An 8,689-nucleotide genomic window follows, 5' to 3' on the forward strand; every position below is an offset into this window, starting at 1 on the left:
GCTCAGTGGTTAAGAGCACTGACTGCTCTTCCAGAGGTCCTGAGTTCAATTCCCAGCAACCACATGGTGGCTCACAACCATCTGTAATGGGATCCGATGCCGCCTTCTGGTGTGTCTAAAATATAAAATAAACAAATAAATCTTAAAAAGAAAGAAAGAAAGAAAGAAAGAAAGAAAGAAAGAAAGAAAGAAAGAAAGAAAGAAAGGGAGAGGAAAAGGAAGCTGGACAGCAGATGATTAAGAGGTTAAGAACACTTGGTGCTTTTCCAGAGGACCTAGGTTTGATTTCCAGCATGCATGACAGACAGCTAACAGCTACCTATGACCAGCTCCAAAGAATCAGATGCCCTCTACTGGCTTGTGTGGGTACTGCACACAAACACACACACATAAAGAACAGTGTTCTTTTTTTAAAGATTTATTTATTTATTTTATGTATTTGAGTACACACTGTAGCTGTACAGATGGTTGTGAGCCTTCATCTGGTTGTTGGGAGTTGAATTTGGAACCTTTGCTTGCTGCGTTCAGCCCTGCTCACTCTACTTGGCCCTGCTCGCTCAGGCTCAAAGGTTTACTTATTATTATAAATAAGTACATGGTAGCTGTCTTCAGACACACCAGAAGAGAGTGTCAGATCTTTTTACAGATGATTGTGAGCCACCATGTGGGATTTGAACTCAGGACCTTCATAAGAGCAGTCAGTGCTCTTACCCACTGAGCCATCTCACCAGCCCAAGAACATTGTTCTTTGAGCCAGTTGTGGAAGACTATATCTGCAACACTAGTTCTTAGTAAGCTCCAATAGGAGAAGATTGATTCTAATTTTAGCCTGGGCTATATACACTGTTTTTTTTTTTAATGTAAAAATAACACCGTTTTTTAAATTTTTTCAATTATTTTGTTTTGTTTTTTTTTCAAAATAAGGTTTCTCTGTGTAGCCCTGGCTGTCCTGGAACTCACTCTGTAGACCAGGCTGGCCTGGAACTCAGAAATCCGCCTGCCTCTGCCTCCCAAGTACTGAGATTAAAGGTGTGTGCCACCACTGCACAAATTCAATTATTTTCAAAGTGTGTGTGCATGTTCGTATGCGTGTGCGCGCGCACACATGCACACACAAGCCTTTGTGATATCTGAGGAAGCCAGAATAGGGCATAAGATTCCCTGGAGCTGGAGTTGCAGTCAGCTGTGAACCTTCCAAAGTGGATGCTAGCAAGTGAACTCTTGTCCTTTGAGAGAGTAGTGGGTGCCTTAATTGACCAGCCATCTTTCTGGTCCCTAAAACATTTATTTTAAAGCAATTGCCTGATGTGAATGACTTGCGAATTGTGTGGTCTGGAGTTAATTGTTGAATATAGAGGTTTCTCCTTTCCTTGCTCATTCACCAGCTCCGAAGGCTGCTGAAGCTGTAACCCCAGCAAAGAAGTCTCCATGTGGCCCGCTATGGCGAGAGAGTGGCTCGAGCTGTCTCCAGCATCTGGGACAGAGAGAGCATTGCCTTGCTTGAGCTAAGGAGCTGGGTATCCCTGTTTGTGTGCATGTGTGTGTGTATGCAGGAGCCTGTAGAGGCCACAAGAGGGAGTCAGATCTCCTGGAACCTGTTTGTGGGAATCCTCCTGTTTCTCCAGAACCAGAGACATGCCCTAAACCTCCCGGTAAAGATACAGCGGTGGCGGGGGTGAGGTCTAGGGAGCCTCTTGCAACAAGCACAGACTCTCAGTGCTTGCTGGTTGTTCCGAATACGATTCAGTATGTTGTCAGTCAGTTATGTGCTACTGTAACCTGTGACAATCAAATTATCAGGAAGAAAGGGTAAGCTGTGCTCTGTCTGTGATCAGGTGTTCCCACTGCTTTGGGGGTCTGCAGTGACACAACCCAATGTAGCAGACAGTGTGTATCAGGGCAGATGAAGAGAGAGAGAGGACCAGGGTTATACAATCCCCTTCAGGAGATATGCTACTAATGATATATGGGCTGCGGTCCCAGCCTCTAGCACACTGGCCCCTGGGAGCCATTTAAAGTAAAAATGATGAAGCCGGGATGGAGGGTAGGGTGGGAGCAGATGGAGAGTAGGGGTAGAGAGTCAGTCAGTGTTTGGCTTATTTGTTGCTCTTGCAGAGGACCTGGGTTTGGTCCTGAGCACCCAGATGGGTAGCAGCTCATAACTGTCTGCAACTCCAGTTGCAGGAGAGCTGACTCCTCCCTCTTGTGACCTTTACAGGTTCCTGCACACACACACATACAGGCCTGTGCACAGGTGTGTGCGCACTCACACACACATAGTGAATATTAAAATGAAAATTATCGGCATAGGATGTGGCTGGAATATACAACATCCACTGCGGAAAGCAGATATAGTGGTGCACCTCAGAGAGCCCAGCACTCTGGATGTAAAGGCAGGTCTGAAGTTCAAGGTCATCTTTGAAGGACTACTATGGGCTACATGAGACCTGACTCAAAGGGGGGGGGGATGGCGGCGGCGGGGGGGGGGGGGTATTAAAATTATAGCATGTGTTAAAACAAGTTGGGAAGCAGCAAGAGAAAGATTGATTGATTGATTGATTGATATGTATCCAATGCCTGTGTGCTTTTTCTGGGTTGTCATCTGTCGGCTGGTGCGTCCAGCCTGGGGTTTCATTAGGCTCTGGTTGTGGGTAGACGCCATTAAACCTGAGGACTGTTTTGATTGGTGGGTGGGGTGTGACGTTCCTTGATACGGTTGGTCAGCCAGGCGGCTCCTCCCCAGGAGTATTGCCTCTGTGCTTCAAGAGAGGTTTCAAGGAAATAAAAGCTCTGTGTTCTCTGGGTGTGTCCACAATTGTAAGCTGCCACTATGAGGCACAGAGGTTTGAGGGTGGCGACCTCTGCACACAGGAGCTGGCTGACTCCAAGGACCCAAACTGAGCTGTGGTTTGGGCATTGCCTTCTGGCTGGTCTCTTGGATTCCTACTTCTTGGGATCACTGTGTGTGTGTGTGTGTGTGTGTGTGTGTCCGTGTCCATAATAATCTCAAAGCTGCTGAAAACATGCCCCATACTCTCGCTGGCTTCTTTCAAAAAAAAAAAAAAATCTTGAAAAGAATCGGGAAATGTATACATTTCTTTTTTTTGTTTTGTTTTTTGTTTTTTTTGTTTTTCGAGACAGGGTTTCTCTGTGTAGCCCTGGCTGTCCTGGCACTCACTTTGTAGACCAGGCTGGCCTCGAACTCAGAAATCCGCCTGCCTCTGCCTCCCGAGTGCTGGGATTAAAGGCGTGCGCCACCACGCCCGGCTTACATTTCTTTTTGAGACAGGCTCAGGCTAGCCTAAAACTGGCTGTGTAGCCTAAGCTGGCCTAGAACTCTCCATCCTTCTTGTATTTAGTTGGTTGTTCAGAGACCCAACCGCTCAGCTCTGTACTGAGCTCAGTCCCCAGCCTCAGTTAACCCTCTAGAGCGGCGGATCTCAATTTGTGGATTGTGATCCTTCTGGGGGTCACATACCAGATACCCTGCATGTTGCAGTTTTACATTGTGATTCAAAACGGTAGCAAAATTACAGTTATGAAGTAGCAACAAAAATAATTTCATGGTTGGGGGTCACCACAACATGAGGGACTGTATTAAAGGGTCACAGTGTTAAAAAGGCTGAGAGCCAGGGGCTTAGACAATTTTTTGAGAGGTCCTGGGTCAGCAGGAGACCCAGCAGTGTCATGGCCAAACTGCCCAGTCACAGATAGCAGGAGGTGACAAATCTGTGTTGTCTTATGGCTCAAAGTTTGAAGTGGTCTTCCCACAGCAGGGGGGACTCCTGCAGCTTGCAGTCTGCAGGTTCCATCCAGACTATGAACTCCACAGAGGGAAGGCATCGATACCATACCCCCAATTCTTGTGGACTGAGCTATGTGGCCAACCCCAGCTGCCAGCTTGTCTGTCTTTAAAAAAAAAATTTTTTTTAAGATTTCTTATTTTAGTTATATGAGTACACTGTAGCTGTCTTCCGACACACCAGAAAAAGGCATCAGATCTCGTTACAGATGGTTTTGAGCCACCATGTGGTTGCTGGGAATTGAACTCAGGACCTCTGGAAGAGCAATCAGTGCTCTTATCTGCTGAGCTATCTCACCAGCCCTGGAATTTTTTTTTAAGGGTTCACCAGTGTAATTTTATCACAAACAGCCATCAAATAATGAGTTTATTTGTGCTCTAAAATAATTAAATATTAACATGCACCTTCCCATCAGTTGACCTCATGGGTTGTGGCCAACAGAACTTAGACAAGAAATCCTTTTAGCCTTGGTGTTTCTGTTTCATGGAAAATCCCCATAACGTGTGTCTGCTGCTTCCATACTTTAATGGTTTCCTGGAGGTCCAACTTTTCCCTTAGTGAGACCAGGAAAGCAACCACTCTGGGGTCTGTGACGTGGACATTTTGCATGATCATTTCTCAGACTTTCTCCCATCCTTGTTTCACCGTGCTATCGAGGTACATTAAGTGTACAGTGTTCGGCACCTCGGGATACCTAGCGCGGTAGAGTTCGTGCACCCTCTGCTTGGCCTCTTCAGGTCGCGACTGAAAATGGGCTTCACCGAGGTACTGGCTGCAGCAGCAGCAGCCTGGCGCAGGCCTGTGGCCGAGGCCGCCATCTTGCCAAGCTGGATTTTTTTTTTTTTTAAAGACAGGTCTCAGCGTGTATGTAGCCTTGGCTAGCCTGTAGGTCACTGTGTAGATCAGGCTGGCTTTGAACTCACCGAGCTTTATATCTGCTTCTGTCTCTGGCTGAAAGGTGTGTACCACCACCATTCTTAGCTTCTTGGGATATTTGAAGTTTTATTTATTTGTTTGTTTATGGGGAGGTGAACAGGTTGGGGGCAGAGGGCAGAGGACAACCTGAGGGAATTGGTTCTGGGGTTTTACTGTGTGGGGCATGGATCAGACAAAGGTTATCAGGCTTGGCAGTTTTTACCTATTGAGCCATCTTGTGGGCCCCTGATTTTGGATTTTTTTTTTTTTTCCAGAGGTAGAGTCTTATTGTCTAGGCCAGGCTGACCTAGAACTCACAATCTTCCTGCCTCCTAGTCGCTGTGTTTACAGATAGGGAGCCTCGGGCCCGGACAGGCTTAAAACACTGGTCACGTCTAGTTGTTTGGCTTCCCTTAATCACGGTGGGATATGAACTATGTCCCCAGCCACTGCAGCCATCTTCTCAATTGAAGGGGCAAAAATGTATGCCATATTGGTGAACACCTTGCACAGAGGCCTGACTAATAAGAACTGCATACACTATCAGCCACTCAATTAAAACAGTCTCCATCAGGATGTCATTAAAACTTTTTGAATTTACCAGAATTACCGGAATTATTGGAACAAGGCAACCTTGGATTTCCTGTGACTTCCTGGACTGGTTGGAAGGGGTGAGGGAGGACACTGTCATTGATATCCGTCCAGAAGTTCAAGGTAAGTAAAGAGAGACACTGGGGGACATCTGAGAGCCCGGTCTGATCTTCAAAGCAGTGACAAGGTCTTCAGCGGATGCCGATTCAGATAAGTTCATTCATGGTCACGAGTTAGTTGCTCTAGAGTCCAAGGCTCCTCAGCCTTCCTAACTCGACCCTTTAATACAGTTCTTCATGCTGAGGTGACCCCCCCCCCCAACCTTCCGTAACTAATTTTGATACTGTTCTGAATGGGTTTTGTTTTGTTCGTTTGTTTTTCAAGATAGGGTTTCTCTGTATAGCTCTGGCTGTCCTGGAACTCACTCTGTAGACCAGGCTGGCCTCGAACTCAGAAATCCGCCAGTCTCTGCCTCCCGAGTGCTGGGATTAAAAGTGTGAGCCACCACTGCCAGGCTTACTGTTCTGAATAGTAATATATCTGACATGCAGGATATCTGGTATGTGACCCCCTAAGGGGTTTCGAACCTTGGATTTCTGGTTTTAGACAAGGAGTTGGTGATATGGAGGGGGTTGCTTCCATGTTTCCCAGTGGAAGGAGGCTCTTAGCAGAGAGATGGAAGATTTCCACTCACTCCTCTTTGGAGGGCCTGGAGAGGCGACTTGGAGTTAACACTGCACCCTGCTTTTCTAGAAGACCCAGCACCTACATCAGGTGACTAATGGCCACCTGTAATTCCAGCCTGGCACCTGGCTCTGTTCTGGCCTTCCGGGCATCTACACACACACACACACACACACACAAACACATTAAGAGTAAAATCTTTAATTTTCTTTCTTTTTTTTTTTTTGGTTTTTTGTTGTTGTTGTTGTTGTTGTTGTTGTTGTTGTTGTTTTGAGACAGGGTTTCTCTGTGTAGCCCTGGCTGTCTTGGAACTCACTCTGTAGACCAGGCTGGCCTCAAACTCAGAAATCTGCCTGCCTCTGCCTCCCGAGTGCTGGGATTAAAGGCGTGCGCCACCACGCCAGGCTAGAATCTGCCTGTCTTAGCTGCATTTCTTTCTCTCGTCGCCTAGCCCCTCTTCTCTTCCAGGTTTCCAAAATGCCTTTCCAGGCTAGAACCCAGGCTGTGATCTGCTGGCCGGACACAACAACAACAGGTACCTCTTTTTTTTTTTTTTTTTTTGTTTTTCGAGACAGGGTTTCTCTGTGTAGCCCTGACTGTCCTGGAACTTACTTTGTAGACCAGGCTGGCCTCGAACTCAGAAATCTGCCTGCCTCTGGTACCTCATTTTTATGTAAAATTTTGGGGTCTAATGTCAGTGTTCCTGGCAAATGAAGTGTGGTCTCTCAAACTTAAATTATTTCTCTTCTCCTTTCAGTGCCTTCCCCCATACAAAGGGAAATTAAGAGACTTCTCAGAGCCAGGCATAGTTGCATGGGCCTTTAATCCCAGCAGGTAGAGATCTCTGTGGATTCGAGGCTAACCTGATCTACAGCATGAGTTCCAAGACAGCCATAGCTATGTAGGGAGACCCTGTCAACTCCAGCCTAGTATCTAATACTGGGGGTAGCTCAGTGGTACAGGACTTGCCTAGCATCTGTGTTGGCCTGGATTCTATCCCTGGCGCTGCACTTGATTAAATAATTTACAATTCTAGTGCTCTCACATATCCTGGGTTGACCTTGAATTTGGCTTGTGGCCAAGGTGAACCTGACCTTCAGATTCTCCTACCCCCACCTACAAAGTGTAGGGGCCGCACGGGGAGGGGGTGTCACAGGTGCCCCATTATCCTTGGCTTACACAATGCTGGGGATAGAAACCAGGATGTTTGTTGCCCAGGCTAAGCAAGCACGCTCCCTGCTGAGCTACACAGCTGGCCAGATGTGGGCTTTTAAGTCTAATCTCTGCAACCTATAGCACTTCCTGGGACGTGGGGAAAGGCTGACCTTGCACATAGCTGCTGGAGTGGAATATTTGGGGGGGTAGATTAGGTGGAATCTGGAGAGACTTCCGGCATGCTTGCATGTGTCAGGTACCATCTCTTCTGAGAACCCGCCCGTGCCACACTGTGAATAGACATTCAGCCTTTGTCCTGTTTCTTGGCATATAACTCCTGAGATCTCAGGATAACAAGTGGGTTATTGTTGTTGTTGCTTTGCTGTTGTTGTTTTTGTTTTTGTTTTTTCAATTCTGTTAGCTGGCTGGATTTAGGATGGAAGGTGGTCCCCAGAGAGACCAAAGCAATGTTAGAGGGTAGGGCCTTTCACCCTCAGCTCCCTGTGGAGGGGAGAGGTGGAAGGTAATCAGTTGTGTGTATACAAAGCTTCTATAAATAAATAACAAAAAACCAAAAACAGTAGCGGCAGAGTTCAGAAGGGCTGAGATAAGCCGACCTTGGGCACTGTTCTGCATTCCTTCCCACGCATCTGTTTCTAAGGGTCTTGTTCCCTCGTTGACATTCTTTAGAGGAACAGTTCTGCATCACCACACTGTAGTGAATGAACTTGATCCTGAAGAGGGTCTGTGGGAAGGTCAGAAGTGCTGAGATACCGAAGTCAGAACCGCACAAGCCTGCCTCGTGAGAGGCAGGTGTCTGCCACAGGAGTGACTGCTTGACTGTGAGGAAAGCTGCTTCCCTGACACTATGGGAAAGCATAGGGACTTCACAGAGCACCAGCTGGGTGGGCTCACACAGGGTGGGATGAAGAAGACCCCAAATATGTTAAGCACAAACATCAGTGAGTATGGCAGTGGGAGACACCAAGAGGGCTAAAAGATAAAAAGACCTGTAGCTAAACCTGGCAGCCTGGCTCAATCCCTACCCTGAGGAAGGAAAGAACTGACTCTTGCAAGCTGTCCTTGGAAAGGCCACACTCCAGCTGTGACTTCCCCTGGAGCACAGTTCGTTTTCAAAGGGGCAATTTGCAATCTCTGAGTGGGAGGCAGGCCTGGTCTACAGAGCAAGATCCAGGACTGCCAGGGTTATAAAGAGAAACCTTGTCTCAAAACAAACAAACTAAACCAAACCAAACAAAAAACCCAACCATGGGCTAGAGAGATGACTCAGCAGTTAAGAACACTGGCTGCTCTTCCAGAGGTCCTGAGTTCAATTCCCAGCAACCACACGGTGGCTCACTACCATCTGTAATGGCATCTGATGTCCTCTTCTGGTATGTGTCTGTAGACAGCTACAGTGTATTCAGAAATAAAAATAAATGAATTGCTGGGCGTGGTGGTGAAAGACCCACAACGTGAGGACTCCCCCACATTCTGACTCAGGAGAGGCGACACCCCAAATCACACAAGAAACGGTCTTG

General features: G+C 47.1%; 1 pseudogene; it reads right to left on the minus strand.

Moving 5' to 3' along the window:
- Positions 1-4,247: 4,247 nt before the first annotated feature.
- Positions 4,248-4,621, minus strand: LOC110294926 (annotated as a pseudogene).
- Between the last annotated feature and the right edge of the window lie 4,068 nt (positions 4,622-8,689).

This window comes from Mus caroli, chromosome 5, assembly GCF_900094665.2.
Source record: "Mus caroli chromosome 5, CAROLI_EIJ_v1.1, whole genome shotgun sequence".
Taxonomy (NCBI): Eukaryota; Metazoa; Chordata; class Mammalia; order Rodentia; family Muridae; genus Mus; species Mus caroli.